General features: G+C 38.0%; 7 non-coding genes across 7 annotated transcripts; all 7 read left to right on the top strand.

The window, feature by feature from the left end:
• The first annotated feature begins 10,459 nt into the window (after positions 1–10,459).
• TRNAF-GAA (transfer RNA phenylalanine (anticodon GAA)) lies at positions 10,460–10,532 on the top strand. The gene has a single exon. It is a non-coding gene; the product is annotated as a tRNA-Phe (tRNA).
• Positions 10,533–12,203: 1,671 nt separating this feature from the next.
• TRNAF-GAA (transfer RNA phenylalanine (anticodon GAA)) lies at positions 12,204–12,276 on the top strand. The gene has a single exon. It is a non-coding gene; the product is annotated as a tRNA-Phe (tRNA).
• Positions 12,277–15,696: 3,420 nt separating this feature from the next.
• On the top strand, positions 15,697–15,769 carry TRNAF-GAA (transfer RNA phenylalanine (anticodon GAA)). The gene has a single exon. It is a non-coding gene; the product is annotated as a tRNA-Phe (tRNA).
• Positions 15,770–16,279: 510 nt separating this feature from the next.
• TRNAF-GAA (transfer RNA phenylalanine (anticodon GAA)) lies at positions 16,280–16,352 on the top strand. Its single transcript has one exon. It is a non-coding gene; the product is annotated as a tRNA-Phe (tRNA).
• A 2,626-nt stretch (positions 16,353–18,978) lies between these two features.
• On the top strand, positions 18,979–19,051 carry TRNAF-GAA (transfer RNA phenylalanine (anticodon GAA)). Its single transcript has one exon. It is a non-coding gene; the product is annotated as a tRNA-Phe (tRNA).
• A 510-nt stretch (positions 19,052–19,561) lies between these two features.
• On the top strand, positions 19,562–19,634 carry TRNAF-GAA (transfer RNA phenylalanine (anticodon GAA)). The gene has a single exon. It is a non-coding gene; the product is annotated as a tRNA-Phe (tRNA).
• Positions 19,635–23,055: 3,421 nt separating this feature from the next.
• On the top strand, positions 23,056–23,128 carry TRNAF-GAA (transfer RNA phenylalanine (anticodon GAA)). The gene has a single exon. It is a non-coding gene; the product is annotated as a tRNA-Phe (tRNA).
• Positions 23,129–24,090: the final 962 nt, after the last annotated feature.

Genomic DNA, 24,090 nt, shown 5'->3' with positions numbered 1-24,090 from the left:
TGGAGAGCGTTAGACTGAAGATCTAAAGGTCCCTGGTTAAAACCCTGGGTTTCGGCACAGTTGAGAGGTTCCTTGCTTCTAGCAAAATAGGTCTTGGAATCAGCTGTAGAACTTTTTCTCTATTCATCAAATTTTTTCCAACTGATCTACAACACAATCAATTTAACATAGACTTTGCTTTATATCCTCCTTCTAAACTTGCTTCCACCTCTCTTACCTTCAGGTTTGACAATGAATATTTCCCATTTCATGCTTTTTTGTAAAGTAAACTCTTGTCTGCATTACCTTCCACTTCCCCTTGAACACAGATGTCAGTAGTCAGATGACATTGCTTACCTACTCATGCCAAATATATCTGGGTAATATAGTGCTAGTCCATTCAGAGTTACAAAAACAACTACCTAACCTGGATCCCAAAAATGCTATTTACCCATTGCACCAGTTAATTGCGGAATGATACAGGACTCCTTAAAACATATCTCACCATATGAGGTTAAAAATCCAGGTCCTGCATCTATTTTGTTAAACGGTTCAAATTAAAGTATGAAGACCACAGCTATGAGAAGGCTGAAATAGCTCAGTTTGGAGAGCGTTAGACTGAAGATCTAAAGGTCCCTGGTTCAATCCCGGGTTTCGGCACAGTTGAGAGGTTCCTTGCTTCTAACAAAATAGGTCTTGGAATCAGCTGTAGTACTTTTTCTCTATTCATCAAATTTTTTCCAACTGATCTACAACACAATCAATTTAACATAGACTTTGCTTTATATCCTCCTTCTAAACTTGCTTCCACCTCTCTTACCTTCAGGTTTGACAATGAATATTTCCCATTTCATGCTTTTTTGTAAAGTAAACTCTTGTCTGCATTACCTTCCACTTCCCCTTGAACACAGATGTCAGTAGTCAGATGACATTGCTTACCTACTCATGCCAAATATATCTGGTTAATATAGTGCTAGTCCATTCAGAGTTAAAAAAACAACTACCTAACCTGGATCCCAAAAACTGCTATTTACCCATTGCACCAGTTAATTGCGGAATGATACAGGACTCCTTAAAACATATCTCACCATATGAGGTTAAAAATCCAGGTCCTGCATCTATTTTGTTAAATGGTTTAAATTAAAGTATGAAGACCACAGCTATAAGCAGGCCAAAATAGCTAAGCTGGGAGAGCGTTAGACTGAAGATCTAAAGGTCCCTGGTTCAATCCCGGGTTTCGGCACAGTTGAGAGGTTCCTTGCTTCTAACAAAATAGGTCTTGGAATCAGCTTTAGTACTCTTTTCTCTATCAACATTTTTATCAACTGATCTACAAAATGATCAATTCAACATAGACTTTGCTTTCTGTCCTCCTTTTAAACTTTCTTCCACCTATCTTGCCTTCAGGTTTGACCATGAATGTTTTCCATTTTGTCCTTTTTTGTAAAGTAAACTCTTGTCTGCATCAAATTCCACTTCCCCTTGAACACAGATGTCAGTAGTCAGATGACATTGCTTACCTACTCATGCCAAATATATCTGGGTAATATAGTGCTAGTCCATTCAGAGTTAAAAAAACAACTACCTAACCTGGATCCCAAAAATGCTATTTACCCATTGCACCAGTTAACTGGGGAATGATACAGGACTCCTTAAAACATATCTCTACCATATGAGGTTAAAAATCCAGGTCCTGCATCTATTTTGTTAAATGGTTCAAATTAAAGTATGAAGACCCCAGCTATCAGAAGGCCGAAATAGCTCAGTTGGCCGAGCGTTAGACTGAAGATCTAAAGGTCCCTGGTTCAATCCCGGATTTCGGCACAGTTGAGAGGTTCCTTGCTTCTAACAAAATAGGTCTTGGAATCAGCTGTAGTACTTTTTCTCTATTCATCAAATTTTTTCCAACTGATCTACAACACAATCAATTTAACATAGACTTTGCTTTATGTACTCCTTCTAAACTTGCTTCCACCTCTCTTACCTTCAGGTTTGACAATGAATATTTCCCATTTCATGCTTTTTTGTAAAGTAAACTCTTGTCTGCATTACCTTCCACTTCCCCTTGAACACAGATGTCAGTAGTCAGATGACATTGCTTACCTACTCATGCCAAATATATCTGGGTAATACAGTGCTAGTCCATTCAGAGTTAAAAAAACAACTACCTAACCTGGATCCAAAAAATGCTATTTACCCATTGTACCAGTTAATTGCGGAATGATACAGGACTCATTAAAACATATCTCTACCATATGAGGTTAAAAATCCAGGTCCTGCATCTATTTTGTTAAATGGTTTAAATTAAAGTATGAAGACTACAGCTATAAGCAGGCCGAAATAGCTCAGTTGGGAGAGTGTTAGACTGAAGATCTAAAGGTCCCTGGTTCAATCCCGGGTTTCGGCACAGTAGAGAGGTTCCTTGCTTCTAACAAAATAGGTCTTGGAATCAGCTGTAGTACTTTTTCTCTATTCATCAAATTTTTTCCAACTGATCTACAACACAATCAATTTAACATAGACTTTGCTTTATGTCCTCCTTCTAAACTTGCTTCCACCTCTCTTACCTTCAGGTTTGACAATGAATATTTCCCATTTCATGCTTTTTTGTAAAGTAAACTCTTGTCTGCATTACCTTCCACCTCCCCTTGAATACAGATGTCAGTAGTCAGATGACATTGCTTACCTACTCATGCCAAATATATCTGGGTAATATAGTGCTAGTCCATTCAGAGTTAAAAAAACAACTACCTAACCTGGATCCCAAAACTGCTATTTGCCCATTGCACCAGTTAATTGTGGAATGATACAGGACTCCTTAAAACATATCTCTACCATATGAGGTTAAAAATCCAGGTCCTGCATCTATTTTGTTAAATGGTTTAAATTAAAGTATGAAGACCACAGCTATAAGCAGGCCGCAATAGCTCAGTTGGGAGAGCGTTAGACTGAAGATCTAAAGGTCCCTGGTTCAATCCCGGGTTTCGGCACAGTTGAGAGGTTCCTTGCTTCTAATAAAATAGGTCTTGGAATCAGCTGTAGTACTTTTTTCTCTATCAACATTTTTATCAACTGATCTACAAAATGATCAATTCAACATAGACTTTGCTTTCTGTCCTCCTTTTAAACTTTCTTCCACCTATCTTGCCTTCAGGTTTGACAATGAATGTTTCCCATTTCGTCCTTTTTTGTAAAGTAAACTCTTGTCTGCATCACATTCCACTTCCCCTTGAACACAGATGTCAGTAGTCAGATGACATTGCTTACCTACTCATGCCAAATATATCTAGGTAATATAGTGCTAGTCCATTTCGAGTTAAAAAAACAACTACCTAACCTGGATCCCAAAAATGCTATTTACCCCTTGCACCAGTTAACTGGGGAATGATACAGGACTCCTTAAAACATATCTCTACCATATGAGGTTAAAAATCCAGGTCCTGCATCTATTTTGTTAAATGGTTTAAATTAAAGTATGAAGACCACAGCTATAAGCAGGCCGAAATAGCTCAGTTGGGAGAGCGTTAGACTGAAGATCTAAAGGTCCCTGATTCAATCTCGGGTTTCGGCACAGTTGAGAGGTTCCTTGCTTCTAACAAAATAGGTCTTGGAATCAGCTGTAGTACTTTTTCTCTATTCATCAAATTTTTTCCAACTGATCTACAACACAATCAATTTAACATAGACTTTGCTTTATGTACTCCTTCTAAACTTGCTTCCACCTCTCTTACCTTCAGGTTTGACAATGAATATTTCCCATTTCATGCTTTTTTGTAAAGTAAACTCTTGTCTGCATTACCTTCCACTTCCCCTTGAACACAGATGTCAGTAGTCAGATGACATTGCTTACCTACTCATGCCAAATATATCTGGGTAATATAGTGCTAGTCCATTCAGAGTTAAAAAAACAACTACCTAACCTGGATCCCAAAAATGCTATTTACCCATTGCACCAGTTAATTGCGGAATGATACAGGACTCCTTAAAACATATCTCACCATATGAGGTTAAAAATCCAGGTCCTGCATCTATTTTGTTAAATGGTTTAAATTAAAGTATGAAGACCACAGCTATAAGCACGCCAAAATAGCTAAGCTGGGAGAGCGTTAGACTGAAGATCTAAAGGTCCCTGGTTCAATCCCGGGTTTCGGCACAGTTGAGAGGTTCCTTGCTTCTAACAAAATAGGTCTTGGAATCAGCTGTAGTACTCTTTTCTCTATCAACATTTTTATCAACTGATCTACAAAATGATCAATTCAACATAGACTTTGCTTTCTGTCCTCCTTTTAAACTTTCTTCCACCTATCTTGCCTTCAGGTTTGACTATGAATGTTTTCCATTTTGTCCTTTTTTGTAAAGTAAACTTTTGTCTGCATCACATTCCACTTCCCCTTGAACACAGATGTCAGTAGTCAGATGACATTGCTTACCTACTCATGCCAAATATATCTGGGTAATATAGTGCTAGTCCATTCAGAGTTAAAAAAACAACTACCTAACCTGGATCCCAAAAATGCTATTTACCCATTGCACCAGTTAACTGGGGAATGATACAGGACTCCTTAAAACATATCTCTACCATATGAGGTTAAAAATCCAGGTCCTGCATCTATTTTGTTAAATGGTTCAAATTAAAGTATGAAGACCCCAGCTATCAGAAGGCCGAAATAGCTCAGTTGGCCGAGCGTTAGACTGAAGATCTAAAGGTCCCTGGTTCAATCCCGGGTTTCGGCACAGTTGAGAGGTTCCTTGCTTCTAACAAAATAGGTCTTGGGATCAGCTGTAGTTCTTTTTCTCTATTCATCAAATTTTTTTCCAACTGATCTACAACACAATCAATTTAACATAGACTTTGCTTTATGTCCTCCTTCTAAACTTGCTTCCACCTCTCTTACCTTCAGGTTTGACAATGAATATTTCCCATTTCATGCTTTTTTGTAAAGTAAACTCTTGTCTGCATTACCTTCCACTTCCCCTTGAACACAGATGTCAGTAGTCAGATGACATTGCTTACCTACTCATGCCAAATATATCTGGGTAATATAGTGCTAGTCCATTCAGAGTTAAAAAAACAACTACCTAACCTGGATCCAAAAAATGCTATTTACCCATTGCACCAGTTAATTGCGGAATGATACAGGTCTCCTTAAAACATATCTCTACCATATGAGGTTAAAAATCCAGGTCCTGCATCTATTTTGTTAAATGGTTTAAATTAAAGTATGAAGACCACAGCTATAAGCAGGCCGCAATAGCTCAGTTTGGAGAGCGTTAGACTGAAGATCTAAAGGTCCCTGGTTCAATCCCGGGTTTCGGCACAGTTGAGAGGTTCCTTGCTTCTAACAAAATAGGTCTTGGAATCAGCTGTAGTACTTTTTCTCTATTCATCAAATTTTTTCCAACTGATTTACAACACAATCAATTTAACATAGACTTTGCTTTATGTACTCCTTCTAAACTTGCTTCCACCTCTCTTACCTTCAGGTTTGACAATGAATATTTCCCATTTCATGCTTTTTTGTAAAGTAAACTCTTGTCTGCATTACCTTCCACTTCCCCTTGAACACAGATGTCAGTAGTCAGATGACATTGCTTACCTACTCATGCCAAATATATCTGGGTAATATAGTGCTAGTCCATTCAGAGTTAAAAAAACAACTACCTAACCTGGATCCCAAAAATGCTATTTACCCATTGCACCAGTTAATTGCGGAATGATACAGGACTCCTTAAAACATATCTCACCATATGAGGTTAAAAATCCAGGTTCTGCATCTATTTTGTTAAATGGTTTAAATTAAAGTATGAAGACCACAGCTATAAGCAGGCCAAAATAGCTAAGCTGGGAGAGCGTTAGACTGAAGATCTAAAGGTCCCTGGTTCAATCCCGGGTTTTGGCACAGTTGAGAGGTTCCTTGCTTCTAACAAAATAGGTCTTGGAATCAGCTGTAGTACTCTTTTCTCTATCAACATTTTTATCAACTGATCTACAAAATGATCAATTCAACATAGACTTTGCTTTCTGTCCTCCTTTTAAACTTTCTTCCACCTATCTTGCCTTCAGGTTTGACTATGAATGTTTTCCATTTTGTCCTTTTTTGTAAAGTAAACTTTTGTCTGCATCACATTCCACTTCCCCTTGAACACAGATGTCAGTAGTCAGTTGACATTGCTTACCTACTCATGCCAAATATATCTGGGTAATATAGTGCTAGTCCATTCAGAGTTAAAAAAACAACTACCTAACCTGGATCCCAAAAATGCTATTTACCCATTGCACCAGTTAACTGGGGAATGATACAGGACTCCTTAAAACATATCTCTACCATATGAGGTTAAAAATCCAGGTCCTGCATCTATTTTGTTAAATGGTTCAAATTAAAGTATGAAGACCCCAGCTATCAGAAGGCCGAAATAGCTCAGTTGGCCGAGCGTTAGACTGAAGATCTAAAGGTCCCTGGTTCAATCCCGGGTTTCGGCACAGTTGAGAGGTTCCTTGCTTCTAACAAAATAGGTCTTGGGATCAGCTGTAGTTCTTTTTCTCTATTCATCAAATTTTTTTCCAACTGATCTACAACACAATCAATTTAACATAGACTTTGCTTTATGTCCTCCTTCTAAACTTGCTTCCACCTCTCTTACCTTCAGGTTTGACAATGAATATTTCCCATTTCATGCTTTTTTGTAAAGTAAACTCTTGTCTGCATTACCTTCCACTTCCCCTTGAACACAGATGTCAGTAGTCAGATGACATTGCTTACCTACTCATGCCAAATATATCTGGGTAATATAGTGCTAGTCCATTCAGAGTTAAAAAAACAACTACCTAACCTGGATCCAAAAAATGCTATTTACCCATTGCACCAGTTAATTGCGGAATGATACAGGTCTCCTTAAAACATATCTCTACCATATGAGGTTAAAAATCCAGGTCCTGCATCTATTTTGTTAAATGGTTTAAATTAAAGTATGAAGACCACAGCTATAAGCAGGCCGCAATAGCTCAGTTTGGAGAGCGTTAGACTGAAGATCTAAAGGTCCCTGGTTCAATCCCGGGTTTCGGCACAGTTGAGAGGTTCCTTGCTTCTAACAAAATAGGTCTTGGAATCAGCTGTAGTACTTTTTCTCTATTCATCACATTTTTTCCAACTGATCTACAACACAATCAATTTAACATAGACTTTGCTTTATGTACTCCTTCTAAACTTGCTTCCACCTCTCTTACCTTCAGGTTTGACAATGAATATTTCCCATTTCATGCTTTTTTGTAAAGTAAACTCTTGTCTGCATTACCTTCCACTTCCCCTTGAACACAGATGTCAGTAGTCAGATGACATTGCTTACCTACTCATGCCAAATATATCTGGGTAATATAGTGCTAGTCCATTCAGAGTTAAAAAAACAACTACCTAACCTGGATCCCAAAAATGCTATTAACCCATTGCACCAGTTAATTGCGGAATGATACAGGACTCCTTAAAACATATCTCACCATATGAGGTTAAAAATCCAGGTCCTGCATCTATTTTGTTAAATGGTTTAAATTAAAGTATGAAGACCACAGCTATAAGCAGGCCAAAATAGCTAAGCTGGGAGAGCGTTAGACTGAAGATCTAAAGGTCCCTGGTTCAATCCTGGGTTTCGGCACAGTTGAGAGGTTCCTTGCTTCTAACAAAATAGGTCTTGGAATCAGCTGTAGTACTCTTTTCTCTATCAACATTTTTATCAACTGATCTACAAAATGATCAATTCAACATAGACTTTGCTTTCTGTCCTCCTTTTAAACTTTCTTCCACCTATCTTGCCTTCAGGTTTGACTATGAATGTTTTCCATTTTGTCCTTTTTTGTAAAGTAAACTCTTGTCTGCATCACATTCCACTTCCCCTTGAACACAGATGTCAGTAGTCAGATGACATTGCTTACCTACTCATGCCAAATATATCTGGGTAATATAGTGCTAGTCCATTCAGAGTTAAAAAAACAACTACCTAACCTGGATCCCAAAAATGCTATTTACACATTGCACCAGTTAACTGGGGAATGATACAGGACTCCTTAAAACATAACCTACCATATGAGGTTAAAAATCCAGGTCCTGCATCTATTTTGTTAAATGGTTTAAATTAAAGTATGAAGACCACAGCTCTAAGCAGGCCGAAATAGCTCAGTTGGGCGAGCGTTAGACTGAAGATCTAAAGGTCCCTGGTTCAATCCCGGGTTTCGGCACAGTTGAGAGGTTCCTTGCTTCTAACATAATAGGTCTTGGGATCAGCTGTAGTTCTTTTTCTCTTTCATCACATTTTTTCCAACTGATCTACAACACAATCAATTTAACATAGACTTTGCTTTATGTACTCCTTCTAAACTTGCTTCCACCTCTCTTACCTTCAGGTTTGACAATGAATATTTCCCATTTCATGCTTTTTTGTAAAGTAAACTCTTGTCTGCATTACCTTCCACTTCCCCTTGAACACAGATGTCAGTAGTCAGATGACATTGCTTACCTACTCATGCCAAATATATCTGGGTAATATAGTGCTAGTCCATTCAGAGTTAAAAAAACAACTACCTAACCTGGATCCCAAAAATGCTATTAACCCATTGCACCAGTTAATTGCGGAATGATACAGGACTCCTTAAAACATATCTCACCATATGAGGTTAAAAATCCAGGTCCTGCATCTATTTTGTTAAATGGTTTAAATTAAAGTATGAAGACCACAGCTATAAGCAGGCCAAAATAGCTAAGCTGGGAGAGCGTTAGACTGAAGATCTAAAGGTCCCTGGTTCAATCCTGGGTTTCGGCACAGTTGAGAGGTTCCTTGCTTCTAACAAAATAGGTCTTGGAATCAGCTGTAGTACTCTTTTCTCTATCAACATTTTTATCAACTGATCTACAAAATGATCAATTCAACATAGACTTTGCTTTCTGTCCTCCTTTTAAACTTTCTTCCACCTATCTTGCCTTCAGGTTTGACTATGAATGTTTTCCATTTTGTCCTTTTTTGTAAAGTAAACTCTTGTCTGCATCACATTCCACTTCCCCTTGAACACAGATGTCAGTAGTCAGATGACATTGCTTACCTACTCATGCCAAATATATCTGGGTAATATAGTGCTAGTCCATTCAGAGTTAAAAAAACAACTACCTAACCTGGATCCCAAAAATGCTATTTACACATTGCACCAGTTAACTGGGGAATGATACAGGACTCCTTAAAACATAACCTACCATATGAGGTTAAAAATCCAGGTCCTGCATCTATTTTGTTAAATGGTTTAAATTAAAGTATGAAGACCACAGCTCTAAGCAGGCCGAAATAGCTCAGTTGGGCGAGCGTTAGACTGAAGATCTAAAGGTCCCTGGTTCAATCCCGGGTTTCGGCACAGTTGAGAGGTTCCTTGCTTCTAACATAATAGGTCTTGGGATCAGCTGTAGTTCTTTTTCTCTTTCATCAAATTTTTTCCAACTGATCTACAACACAATCAATTTAACATAGACTTTGCTTTATGTCCTCCTTCTAAACTTGCTTCCACCTCTCTTACCTTCAGGTTTGACAATGAATATTTCCCATTTCATGCTTTTTTGCAAAGTAAACTCTTGTCTGCATTACCTTCCACTTCCCCTTGAACACAGATGTCAGTAGTCAGATGACATTGCTTACCTACTCATGCCAAATATATCTGGGTAATATAGTGCTAGTCCATTCAGAGTTAAAAAAAACAACTACCTAACCTGGATCCAAAAAATGCTATTTACCCATTGCACCAGTTAATTGCGGAATGATACAGGACTCCTTAAAACATATCTCTACCATGTGAGGTTAAAAATCCAGGTCCTGCATCTATTTTGTTAAATGGTTTAAATTAAAGTATGAAGACCACAGCTATAAGCAGGCTGAAATAGCTCAGTTGGGAGAGCGTTAGACTGAAGATCTGAAGGTCCCTGGTTCAATCCCGGGTTTCGGCACAGTTGAGAGGTTCCTTGCTTCTAACAAAATAGGTCTTGGAATCAGCTGTAGTACTTTTTCTCTATTCATCAAATTTTTTCCAACTGATCTACAACACAATCAATTTAACATAGACTTTGCTTTATATCCTCCTTCTAAACTTGCTTCCACCTCTCTTACCTTCAGGTTTGACAATGAATATTTCCCATTTCATGCTTTTTTGTAAAGTAAACTCTTGTCTGCATTACCTTCCACTTCCCCTTGAACACAGATGTCAGTAGTCAGATGACATTGCTTACCTACTCATGCCAAATATATCTGGGTAATATAGTGCTAGTCCATTCAGAGTTAAAAAAACAACTACCTAACCTGGATCCCAAAAATGCTATTTACCCATTGCACCAGTTAATTGCGGAATGATACAGGACTCCTTAAAACATATCTCACCATATGAGGTTAAAAATCCAGGTCCTGCATCTGTTTTGTTAAATGGTTTAAATTAAAGTATGAAGACCACAGCTATAAGCAGGCCGAAATAGCTCAGTTGGGAGAGCGTTAGACTGAAGATCTAAAGGTCCCTGGTTCAATCCCGGGTTTCGGCACAGTTGAGAGGTTCCTTGCTTCTAACAAAATAGGTCTTGGAATCAGCTGTAGTACTTTTTTCTCTATCAACATTTTTATCAACTGATCTACAAAATGATCAATTCAACATAGACTTTGCTTTCTGTCCTCCTTTTAAACTTTCTTCCACCTATCTTGCCTTCAGGTTTGACTATGAATGTTTTCCATTTCGTCCTTTTTTGTAAAGTAAACTCTTGTCTGCATCACATTCCACTTCCCCTTGAACACAGATGTCAGTAGTCAGATGACATTGCTTACCTACTCATGCCAAATATATCTGGGTAATATAGTGCTAGTCCATTCAGAGTTAAAAAAACAACTACCTAACCTGGATCCCAAAAATGCTATTTACCCATTGCACCAGTTAACTGGGGAATGATACAGGACTCCTTAAAACATATCTCTACCATATGAGGTTAAAAATCCAGGTCCTGCATCTATTTTGTTAAATGGTTCAAATTAAAGTATGAAGACCCCAGCTATCAGAAGGCTGAAATAGCTCAGTTGGGAGAGCGTTAGACTGAAGATCTAAAAGTTCTTGGTTCAATCCCGGGTTTCGGCACAGTTGAGAGGTTCCTTGCTTCTAACAAAATAGGTCTTGGAATCAGCTGTAGTACTTTTTCTCTATTAACATTTTTATCAACTGATCTACAAAATGATCAATTCAACATAGACTTTGCTTTCTGTCCTCCTTTTAAACTTTCTTCCACCTATCTTGCCTTCCGGTTTGACTATGAATGTTTTCCATTTCGTCCTTTTTTGTAAAGTAAACTCTTGTCTGCATCACATTCCACTTCCCCTTGAACACAGATGTCAGTAGTCAGATGACATTGCTTACCTACTCATGCCAAATATATCTGGGTAATATAGTGCTAGTCCATTCAGAGTTAAAAAAACAACAACCTAACCTGGATCCCAAAAATGCTATTTACCCATTGCACCAGTTAACTGGGGAATGATACAAGACTCCTTAAAACATATCTCTACCATATGAGGTTAAAAATCCAGGTCCTGCATCTATTTTGTTAAATGGTTCAAATTAAAGTATGAAGACCCCAGCTATCAGAAGGCTGAAATAGCTCAGTTGGGAGAGCGTTAGACTGAAGATCTAAAGGTCCCTGGTTCAATCCCGGGTTTCGGCACAGTTGAGACGTTCCTTGCTTCTAACAAAATAGGTCTTGGATTCAGCTGTAGTACTTTTTCTCTATTCATCAAATTTTTTCCAACTGATCTACAACACAATCAATTTAACATAGACTTTGCTTTATGTCCTCCTTCTAAACTTGCTTCCACCTCTCTTATCTTCAGGTTTAACAATGAATATTTCCCATTTCATGCTTTTTTGTAAAGTAAACTCTTGTCTGCATTACCTTCCACTTCCCCTTGAACACAGATGTCAGTAGTCAGATGACATTGCTTACCTACTCATGCCAAATATATCTGGATAATATAGTGCTAGTCCATTCAGAGTTAAAAAAACAACTACCTAACCTGGATCCAAAAAATGCTATTTACCCATTGTACCAGTTAATTGCGGAATGATACAGGACTCCTTAAAACATATCTCTACCATATGAGGTTAAAAATCCAGGTCCTGCATCTATTTTGTTAAATGGTTTAAATTAAAGTATGAAGACCACAGCTATAAGCAGGCCGAAATAGCTCAGTTGGGAGAGCGTTAGACTGAAGATCTAAAGGTCCCTGGTTCAATCCCGGGTTTCGGCACAGTTGAGAGGTTCCTTGCTTCCAAAAAAATAGGTCTTGGAATCAGCTGTAGTACTTTTTCTCTATTCATCAAATTTTTTCCAACTGATCTACAACACAATCAATTTAACATAGACTTTGCTTTATGTCCTCCTTCTAAACTTGCTTCCACCTCTCTTACCTTCAGGTTTGACAATGAATATTTCCCATTTCATGCTTTTTTGTAAAGTAAACTCTTGTCTGCATTACCTTCCACCTCCCCTTGAATACAGATGTCAGTAGTCAGATGACATTGCTTACCTACTCATGCCAAATATATCTGGGTAATATAGTGCTAGTCCATTCAGAGTTAAAAAAACAACTACCTAACCTGGATCCCAAAACTGCAATTTGCCCATTGCACCAGTTAATTGCGGAATGATACAGGACTCCTTAAAACATATCTCTACCATATGAGGTTAAAAATCCAGGTCCTGCATCTATTTTGTTAAATGGTTTAAATTAGAGTATGAAGACCACAGCTATAAGCTGGCCGCTATAGCTCAGTTGGGAGAGCGTTAGACTCTAGATCTAAAGGTCCCTGGTTCCATCCCGGGTTTCGGCACAGTTGAGAGGTTCCTTGCTTCTAACAAAATAGGTCTTGGAATCAGCTGTAGTACTTTTTTCTCTATCAACATTTTTATCAACTGATCTACAAAATGATCAATTCAACATAGACTTTGCTTTCTGTCCTCTTTTTAAACTTTCTTCCACCTATCTTGCCTTCAGGTTTGACAATGAATGTTTCCCATTTCGTCCTTTTTTGTAAAGTAAACTCTTGTCTGCATCACATTCCACTTCCCCTTGAACACAGATGTCAGTAGTCAGATGACATTGCTTACCTACTCATGCCAAATATATCTAGGTAATATAGTGCTAGTCCATTCAGAGTTAAAAAAACAACTACCTAACCTGGATCCCAAAAATGCTATTTACCCATTGCACCAGTTAACTGGGGAATGGTACAGGACTCCTTAAAACATATCTCTACCATATGAGGTTAAAAATCCAGGTCCTGCATCTATTTTGTTAAATGGTTCAAATTAAAGTATGAAGACCACAGCTATGAGAAGGCCGAAATAGCTCAGTTTGGAGAGCGTTAGACTGAAGATCTAAAGGTCCCTGTTCAATCCCGGGTTTCGGCACAGTTGAGAGGTTCCTTGCATCTAGCAAAATAGGTCTTGGAATCAGCTGTAGAACTTTTTCTCTATTCATCAAATTTTTTCCAACTGATCTACAACACAATCAATTTAACATAGACTTTGCTTTATATCCTCCTTCTAAACTTGCTTCCACCTCTCTTACCTTCAGGTTTGACAATGAATATTTCCCATTTCATGCTTTTTTGTAAAGTAAACTCTTGTCTGCATTACCTTCCACTTCCCCTTGAACAGAGATGTCAGTAGTCAGATGACATTGCTTACCTACTCATGCCAAATATATCTGGGTAATATAGTGCTAGTCCATTCAGAGTTAAAAAAACAACTACCTAACCTGGATCCCAAAAATGCTATTTACCCATTGCACCAGTTAATTGCGGAATGATACAGGACTCCTTAAAACATATCTCACCATATGAGGTTAAAAATCCAGGTCCTGTATCTGTTTTGTTAAATGGTTTAAATTAAAGTATGAAGACCATAGCTATAGGCAGGCCAAAAAAGCTCAGTTGGGAGAGCGTTAGACTGAAGATCTAAAGGTCCCTTGTTCAATCCCGGGTTTCGGCACAGTTGAGAGGTTCCTTGCTTCTAACAAAATAGGTCTTGGAATCAGCTGTAGTACTTTTTCTCTATTCATCAAATTTTTTCCAACTGATCTACAACACAATCAATTTAACATAGACTTTGCTTTATGTCCTCCTTCTAAACTTGCTTCCACCTCTCTTACCTTCAGGTTTGACAATGAATATTTCCCATTTCATGCTTTTTTGTAAAGTAAACTCTTGTCTGCATTACCTTCCACCTCCGCTTGAATACAGATGTCAGTAGTCAGATGACATTGCTTACCTACTCATGCCAAATATATCTGGGTAATATAGTGCTAGTCCATTCAGAGTTAAAAAAACAACTACCTAACCTGGATCCCAAAACTGCAATTTGCCCATTGCACCAGTTAATTGCGGAATGATACAGGACTCCTTAAAACATATGTCTACCATTTGAGGTTAGAAAATCCAGGTCCTGCATCTATTTTGTTAAATGGTTTAAATTAGAGTATGAAGACCACAGCTATAAGCTGGCCGCTATAGCTCAGTTGGGAGAGCGTTAGACTCTAGATCTAAAGGTCCCTGTTTCCATCCCGGGTTTCGGCACAGTTGAGAGGTTCCTTGCTTCTAACAAAATAGGTCTTGGAATCAGCTGTAGTACTTTTTTCTCTATCAACATTTTTATCAACTGATCTACAAAATGATCAATTCAACATAGACTTTGCTTTCTGTCCTCCTTTTAAACTTTCTTCCACCTATCTTGCCTTCAGGTTTGACAATGAATGTTTCCCATTTAGTCCTTTTTTGTAAAGTAAACTCTTGTCTGCATCACATTCCACTTCCCCTTGAACACAGATGTCAGTAGTCAGATGACATTGCTTACCTACTCATGCCAAATATATCTAGGTAATATAGTGCTAGTCCATTCAGAGTTAAAAAAACAACTACCTATCCTGGATCCAAAAAATGCTATTTACCCATTGTACCAGTTAATTGCGGAATGATACAGGACTCCTTAAGACATATCTCTACCATATGAGGTTAAAAATCCAGGTCCTGCATCTATTTTGTTAAATGGTTTAAATTAAAGTATGAAGACCACAGCTATAAGCAGGCCGAAATAGCTCAGTTGGGAGAGCGTTAGACTGAAGATCTAAAGGTCCCTGGTTCAATCCTGGGTTTCGGCACAGTTGAGAGGTTCCTTGCTTCTAAAAAAATAGGTCTTGGAATCAGCTGTAGTACTTTTTCTCTATTCATCAAATTTTTTCCAACTGATCTACAACACAATCAATTTAACATAGACTTTGCTTTATGTCCTCCTTCTAAACTTGCTTCCACCTCTCTTATCTTCAGGTTTGACAATGAATATTTCCCATTTTCTGCTTTTTTGTAAAGTAAACTCTTGTCTGCATTACCTTCCACTTCCCCTTGAACACAGATGTCAGTAGTCAGATGACATTGCTTACCTACTCATGCCAAATATATCTGGGTAATATAGTGCTAGTCCATTCAGAGTTAAAAAAACAACTACCTATCCTGGATCCAAAAAATGCTATTTACCCATTGTACCAGTTAATTGTGGAATGATACAGGACTCCTTAAGACATATCTCTACCATATGAGGTTAAAAATCCAGGTCCTGCATCTATTTTGTTAAATGGTTCAAATTAAAGTATGAAGACCACAGCTATAAGCAGGCCGAAATAGCTCAGTTGGGAGAGCGTTAGACTGAAGATCTAAAGGTCCCTGGTTCAATCCCGGGTTTCGGCACAGTTGAGAGGTTCCTTGCTTCTAACAAAATAGGTCTTGGAATCAGCTGTAGTACTTTTTCTCTATTCATCAAATTTTTTCCAACTGATCTACAACACAATCAATTTAACATAGACTTTGCTTTATGTCCTCCTTCTAAACTTGCTTCCACCTCTCTTACCTTCAGGTTTGACAATGAATATTTCCCATTTCATGCTTTTTTGTAAAGTAAACTCTTGTCTGCATTACCTTCCACTTCCCCTTGAACACAGATGTCAGTAGTCAGATGACATTGCTTACCTACTCATGCCAAATATATCTGGATAATATAGTGCTAGTCCATTCAGAGTTAAAAAAACAACTACCTATCCTGGATCCAAAAAATGCTATTTACCCATTGTACCAGTTAATTGCGGAATGATACAGGACTCCTTAAGACATATCTCTACCATATGAGGTTAAAAATCCAGGTCCTGCATCTATTTTGTTAAATGGTTTAAATTAAAGTATGAAGACGACAGCTATAAGCAGGCCGAAATAGCTCAGTTGGGAGAGCGTTAGACTGAAGATCTAAAGGTCCCTGGTTCAATCCCGGGTTTCGGCACAGTTGAGAGGTTCCTTGCTTCTAAAAAAATAGGTCTTGGAATCAGCTGTAGTACTTTTTCTCTATTCATCAAATTTTTTCCAACTGATCTACAACACAATCAATTTAACATAGACTTTGCTTTATGTCCTCCTTCTAAACTTGCTTCCATCTCTCTTACCTTCAGGTTTGACAATGAATATTTCCCATTTCATGCTTTTTTGTAAAGTAAACTCTTGTCTGCATTACCTTCCACCTCCCCTTGAATACAGATGTCAGTAGTCAGATGACATTGCTTACCTACTCATGCCAAATATATCTGGATAATATAGTGCTAGTCCATTCAGAGTTAAAAAAACAACTACCTATCCTGGATCCAAAAAATGCTATTTACCCATTGTACCAGTTAATTGCGGAATGATACAGGACTCCTTAAGACATATCTCTACCATATGAGGTTAAAAATCCAGGTCCTGCATCTATTTTGTTAAATGGTTTAAATTAAAGTATGAAGACCACAGCTATAAGCAGGCCGAAATAGCTCAGTTGGGAGAGCGTTAGACTGAAGATCTAAAGGTCCCTGGTTCAATCCCGGGGTTCGGCACAGTTGAGAGGTTCCTTGCTTCTAACAAAATAGGTCTTGACATAAGCTGTAGTACTTTTTTCTCTATCAACATTTTTATCAACTGATCTACAAAATGATCAATTCATTATAGACTTTGCTTTCTGTCCTCTTTTTAAACTTTCTTCCACCTATCTTGCCTTCAGGTTTGACAATGAATGTTTCCCATTTCGTCCTTTTTTGTAAAGTAAACTCTTGTCTGCATCACATTCCACTTCCCCTTGAACACAGATGTCAGTAGTCAGATGACATTGCTTACCTACTCATGCCAAATATATCTAGGTAATATAGTGCTAGTCCATTCAGAGTTAAAAAAACAACTACCTAACCTGGATCCCAAAAATGCTATTTACCCATTGCACCAGTTAACTGGGGAATGGTACAGGACTCCTTAAAACATATCTCTACCATATGAGGTTAAAAATCCAGGTCCTGCATCTATTTTGTTAAATGGTTCAAATTAAAGTATGAAGACCACAGCTATGAGAAGGCCGAAATAGCTCAGTTTGGAGAGCGTTAGACTGAAGATCTAAAGGTCCCTGTTCAATCCCGGGTTTCGGCACAGTTGAGAGGTTCCTTGCATCTAGCAAAATAGGTCTTGGAATCAGCTGTAGAACTTTTTCTCTATTCATCAAATTTTTTCCAACTGATCTACAACACAATCAATTTAACATAGACTTTGCTTTATATCCTCCTTCTAAACTTGCTTCCACCTCTCTTACCTTCAGGTTTGACAATGAATATTTCCCATTTCATGCTTTTTTGTAAAGTAAACTCTTGTCTGCATTACCTTCCACTTCCCCTTGAACAGAGATGTCAGTAGTCAGATGACATTGCTTACCTACTCATGCCAAATATATCTGGGTAATATAGTGCTAGTCCATTCAGAGTTAAAAAAACAACTACCTAACCTGGATCCCAAAACTGCAATTTGCCCATTGCACCAGTTAATTGCGGAATGATACAGGACTCCTTAAAACATATGTCTACCATTTGAGGTTAGAAAATCCAGGTCCTGCATCTATTTTGTTAAATGGTTTAAATTAGAGTATGAAGACCACAGCTATAAGCTGGCCGCTATAGCTCAGTTGGGAGAGCGTTAGACTCTAGATCTAAAGGTCCCTGTTTCCATCCCGGGTTTCGGCACAGTTGAGAGGTTCCTTGCTTCTAACAAAATAGGTCTTGGAATCAGCTGTAGTACTTTTTTCTCTATCAACATTTTTATCAACTGATCTACAAAATGATCAATTCAACAAAGACTTTGCTTTCTGTCCTCCTTTTAAACTTTCTTCCACCTATCTTGCCTTCAGGTTTGACAATGAATGTTTCCCATTTAGTCCTTTTTTGTAAAGTAAACTCTTGTCTGCATCACATTCCACTTCCCCTTGAACACAGATGTCAGTAGTCAGATGACATTGCTTACCTACTCATGCCAAATATATCTAGGTAATATAGTGCTAGTCCATTCAGAGTTAAAAAAACAACTACCTAACCTGGATCCCAAAAATGCTATTTACCCATTGCACCAGTTCCTTGCTTCTAACAAAATAGGTCTTGGAATCAGCTGTAGTACTTTTTCTCTGTTAACATTTTTATCAACTGATCTACAAAATGATCAATTCAACATAGACTTTGCTTTCTGTCCTCCTTTTAATCTTTCTTCCACCTATCTTGCCTTCCGGTTTGACTATGAATGTTTTCCATTTCGTCCTTTTTTGTAAAGTAAACTCTTGTCTGCATCACATTCCACTTCCCCTTGAACACAGATGTCAGTAGTCAGATGACATTGCTTACATACTCATGCCAAATATATCTGGATAATATAGTGCTAGTCCATTCAGAGTTAAAAAAACAACTACCTATCCTGGATCCAAAAAATGCTATTTACCCATTGTACCAGTTAATTGCGGAATGATACAGGACTCCTTAAGACATATCTCTACCATATGAGGTTAAAAATCCAGGTCCTGCATCTATTTTGTTAAATGGTTTAAATTAAAGTATGAAGACCACAGCTATAAGCAGGCCGAAATAGCTCAGTTGGGAGAGCGTTAGACTGAAGATCTAAAGGTCCCTGGTTCAATCCCGGGTTTCGGCACAGTTGAGAGGTTCCTTGCTTCTAAAAAAATAGGTCTTGGAATCAGCTGTAGTACTTTTTCTCTATTCATCAATTTTTTTCCAACTGATCTACAACACAATCAATTTAACATAGACTTTGCTTTATGTCCTCCTTCTAAACTTGCTTCCACCTCTCTTATCTTCAGGTTTGACAATGAATATTTCCCATTTTCTGCTTTTTTGTAAAGTAAACTCTTGTCTGCATTACCTTCCACTTCCCCTTGAACACAGATGTCAGTAGTCAGATGACATTGCTTACCTACTCATGCCAAATATATCTGGGTAATATAGTGCTAGTCCATTCAGAGTTAAAAAAACAACTACCTATCCTGGATCCAAAAAATGCTATTTACCCATTGTACCAGTTAATTGCGGAATGATACAGGACTCCTTAAGACATATCTCTACCATATGAGGTTAAAAATCCAGGTCCTGCATCTATTTTGTTAAATGGTTCAAATTAAAGTATGAAGACCACAGCTATAAGCAGGCCGAAATAGCTCAGTTGGGAGAGCGTTAGACTGAAGATCTAAAGGTCCCTGGTTCAATCCCGGGTTTCGGCACAGTTGAGAGGTTCCTTGCTTCTAACAAAATAGGTCTTGGAATCAGCTGTAGTACTTTTTCTCTATTCATCAAATTTTTTCCAACTGATCTACAACACAATCAATTTAACATAGACTTTGCTTTATGTCCTCCTTCTAAACTTGCTTCCACCTCTCTTACCTTCAGGTTTGACAATGAATATTTCCCATTTCATGCTTTTTTGTAAAGTAAACTCTTGTCTGCATTACCTTCCACTTCCCCTTGAACACAGATGTCAGTAGTCAGATGACATTGCTTACCTACTCATGCCAAATATATCTGGATAATATAGTGCTAGTCCATTCAGAGTTAAAAAAACAACTACCTATCCTGGATCCAAAAAATGCTATTTACCCATTGTACCAGTTAATTGCGGAATGATACAGGACTCCTTAAGACATATCTCTACCATATGAGGTTAAAAATCCAGGTCCTGCATCTATTTTGTTAAATGGTTTAAATTAAAGTATGAAGACCACAGCTATAAGCAGGCTGAAATAGCTCAGTTGGGAGAGCGTTAGACTGAAGATCTAAAGGTCCCTGGTTCAATCCCGGGTTTCGGCACAGTTGAGAGGTTCCTTGCTTCTAAAAAAAATAGGTCTTGGAATCAGCTGTAGTACTTTTTCTCTATTCATCAAATTTTTTCCAACTGATCTACAACACAATCAATTTAACATAGACTTTGATTTATGTCCTCCTTCTAAACTTGCTTCCATCTCTCTTACCTTCAGGTTTGACAATGAATATTTCCCATTTCATGCTTTTTTGTAAAGTAAACTCTTGTCTGCATTACCTTCCACCTCCCCTTGAATACAGATGTCAGTAGTCAGATGACATTGCTTACCTACTCATGCCAAATATATCTGGGTAATATAGTGCTAGTCCATTCAGAGTTAAAAAAACAACTACCTAACCTGGATCCCAAAACTGCAATTTGCCCATTGCACCAGTTAATTGCGGAATGATACAGGACTCCTTAAAACATATCTCTACCATATGAGGTTAAAAATCCAGGTCCTGCATCTATTTTGTTAAATGGTTTAAATTAGAGTATGAAGACCACATCTATAAGCTGGCCGCTATAGCTCAGTTGGGAGAGCGTTAGACTCTAGATCTAAAGGTCCCTGGTTCCATCCCGGGTTTCGGCACAGTTGAGAGGTTCCTTGCTTCTAACAAAATAGGTCTTGGAAGCAGCTGTAGTACTTTTTTCTCTATCAACATTTTTATCAACTGATCTACAAAATGATCAATTCAACATAGACTTTGCTTTCTGTCCTCCTTTTAAACTTTCTTCCACCTATCTTGCCTTCAGGTTTGACAATGAATGTTTCCCATTTAGTCCTTTTTTGTAAAGTAAACTCTTGTCTGCATCACATTCCACTTCCCCTTGAACACAGATGTCAGTAGTCAGATGACATTGCTTACCTACTCATGCCAAATATATCTAGGTAATATAGTGCTAGTCCATTCAGAGTTAAAAAACAACTACCTAACCTGGATCCCAAAAATGCTATTTACCCATTGCACCAGTTAACTGGGGAATGATACAGGACTCCTTAAAACATATCTCTACCATATGAGGTTAAAAATCCAGGTCCTGCATCTATTTTGTTAAATGGTTTAAATTAAAGTGTGAAGACCACAGCTATAAGCAGGCTGAAATAGCTCAGTTGGGAGAGCGTTAGACTGAAGATCTAAAGGTTCCTGGTTCAATCCCGGGTTTCGGCACAGTTGAGAGGTTCCTTGCTTCTAACAAAATAGGTCTTGGAATCAGCTGTTGTACTTTTTCTCTATTCATCAATTTTTTTCCAACTGATCTACAACACAATCAATTTAACATAGACTTTGCTTTATGTCCTCCTTCTAAACTTGCTTCCACCTCTCTTACCTTCAGGTTTGACAATGAATATTTCCCATTTCATGCTTTTTTGTAAAGTAAACTCTTGTCTGCATTACCTTCCACCTCCCCTTGAATACAGATGTCAGTAGTCAGATGACATTGCTTACCTACTCATGCCAAATATATCTGGGTAATATAGTGCTAGTCCATTCAGAGTTAAAAAAACAACTACCTAACCTGGATCCCAAAAATGCTATTTACCCATTGCACCAGTTAACTGGGGAATGATACAGGACTCCTTAAAACATATCTCTACCATATGAGGTTAAAAACTCCAGGCCCTGCATCTATTTTGTTAAATGGTTCAAATTAAAGTATGAAGACCCCAGCTATCAGAAGGCTGAAATAGCTCAGTTGGGAGAGCGTTAGACTGAAGATCTAAAGGTCCCTGGTTCAATCCCGGGTTTCGGCACAGTTGAGAGGTTCCTTGCTTCTAACAAAATAGGTCTTGGAATCAGCTGTAGTACTTTTTCTCTGATAACATTTTTATCAACTGATCTACAAAATGATCAATTCAACATAGACTTTGCTTTCTGTCCTCCTTTTAATCTTTCTTCCACCTATCTTGCCTTCCGGTTTGACTATGAATGTTTTCCATTTCGTCCTTTTTTGTAAAGTAAACTCTTGTCTGCATCACATTCCACTTCCCCTTGAACACAGATGTCAGTAGTCAGATGACATTGCTTACCTACTCATGCCAAATATATCTGGGTAATATAGTGCTAGTCCATTCAGAGTTAAAAAAACAACTACCTAACCTGGATCCCAAAAATGCTATTTACCCATTGCACCAGTTAACTGGGGAATGATACAGGACTCCTTAAAACATATCTCTACCATATGAGGTTAAAAATCCAGGTCCTGCCTCTATTTTGTTAAATGGTTCAAATTAAAGTATGAAGACCCCAACTATCAGAAGGCCGAAATAGCTCAGTTGGGAGAGCGTTAGTCTGAAGATCTAAAGGTCCCTGGTTCAATCCCGGGTTTCGGCACAGTTGAGACGTTCCTTGCTTCTAACAAAATAGGTCTTGGAATCAGCTGTAGTACTTTTTCTCTATTCATCAAATTTTTTCCAACTGATCTACAACACAATCAATTCAACATAGACTTTGCTTTATGTCCTCCTTCTAAACTTGCTTCCACCTCTCTTATCTTCAGGTTTGACAATGAATATTTCCCATTTCATGCTTTTTTGTAAAGTAAACTCTTGTCTGCATTACCTTCCACTTCCCCTTGAACACAGATGTCAGTAGTCAGATGACATTGCTTACCTACTCATGCCAAATATATCTGGATAATATAGTGCTAGTCCATTCAGAGTTAAAAAAACAACTACCTATCCTGGATCCAAAAAATGCTATTTACCCATTGTACCAGTTAATTGCGGAATGATACAGGACTCCTTAAGACATATCTCTACCATATGAGGTTAAAAACCCAGGTCCTGCATCTATTTTGTTAAATGGTTTAAATTAAAGTATGAAGACCACCGCTATAAGCAGGCCGAAATAGCTCAGTTGGGAGAGCGTTAGACTGAAGATCTAAAGGTCCCTGGTTCAATCCCGGGTTTCGGCACAGTTGAGAGGTTCCTTGCTTCTAAAAAAATAGGTCTTGGAATCAGCTGTAGTACTTTTTCTCTATTCATCAAATTTTTTCCAACTGATCTACAACACAATCAATTTAACATAGACTTTGCTTTATGTCCTCCTTCTAAACTTGCTTCCACCTCTCTTACCTTCAGGTTTGACAATGAATATTTCCCATTTCATGCTTTTTTGTAAAGTAAACTCTTGTCTGCATTACCTTCCACCTCCGCTTGAATACAGATGTCAGTAGTCAGATGACATTGCTTACCTACTCATGCCAAATATATCTGGGTAATATAGTGCTAGTCCATTCAGAGTTAAAAAAACAACTACCTAACCTGGATCCCAAAACTGCAATTTGCCCATTGCACCAGTTAATTGCGGAATGATACAGGACTCCTTAAAACATATCTCTACCATATGAGGTTAAAAATCCAGGTCCTGCATCTATTTTGTTAAATGGTTTAAATTAGAGTATGAAGACCACAGCTATAAGCTGGCCGCTATAGCTCAGTTGGGAGAGCGTTAGACTCTAGATCTAAAGGTCCCTGGTTCCATCCCGGGTTTCGGCACAGTTGAGAGGTTCCTTGCTTCTAACAAAATAGGTCTTGGAATCAGCTGTAGTACTTTTTTCTCTATCAACATTTTTATCAACTGATCTACAAAATGATCAATTCAACATAGACTTTGCTTTCTGTCCTCCTTTTAAACTTTCTTCCACCTATCTTGCCTTCAGGTTTGACAATGAATGTTTCCCATTTAGTCCTTTTTTGTAAAGTAAACTCTTGTCTGCATCACATTCCACTTCCCCTTGAACACAGATGTCAGTAGTCAGATGACATTGCTTACCTACTCATGCCAAATATATCTAGGTAATATAGTGCTAGTCCATTCAGAGTTAAAAAAACAACTACCTAACCTGGATCCCAAAAATGCTATTTACCCATTGCA

The sequence above is a fragment of the Lissotriton vulgaris genome, chromosome 8 (genome assembly GCF_964263255.1).
Source record: "Lissotriton vulgaris chromosome 8, aLisVul1.2, whole genome shotgun sequence".
In the NCBI taxonomy this organism is placed as follows: Eukaryota; Metazoa; Chordata; class Amphibia; order Caudata; family Salamandridae; genus Lissotriton; species Lissotriton vulgaris.
Note: the sequence above shows the minus strand (reverse complement) of the source record. Positions and strands in the feature narration are given on the sequence as shown.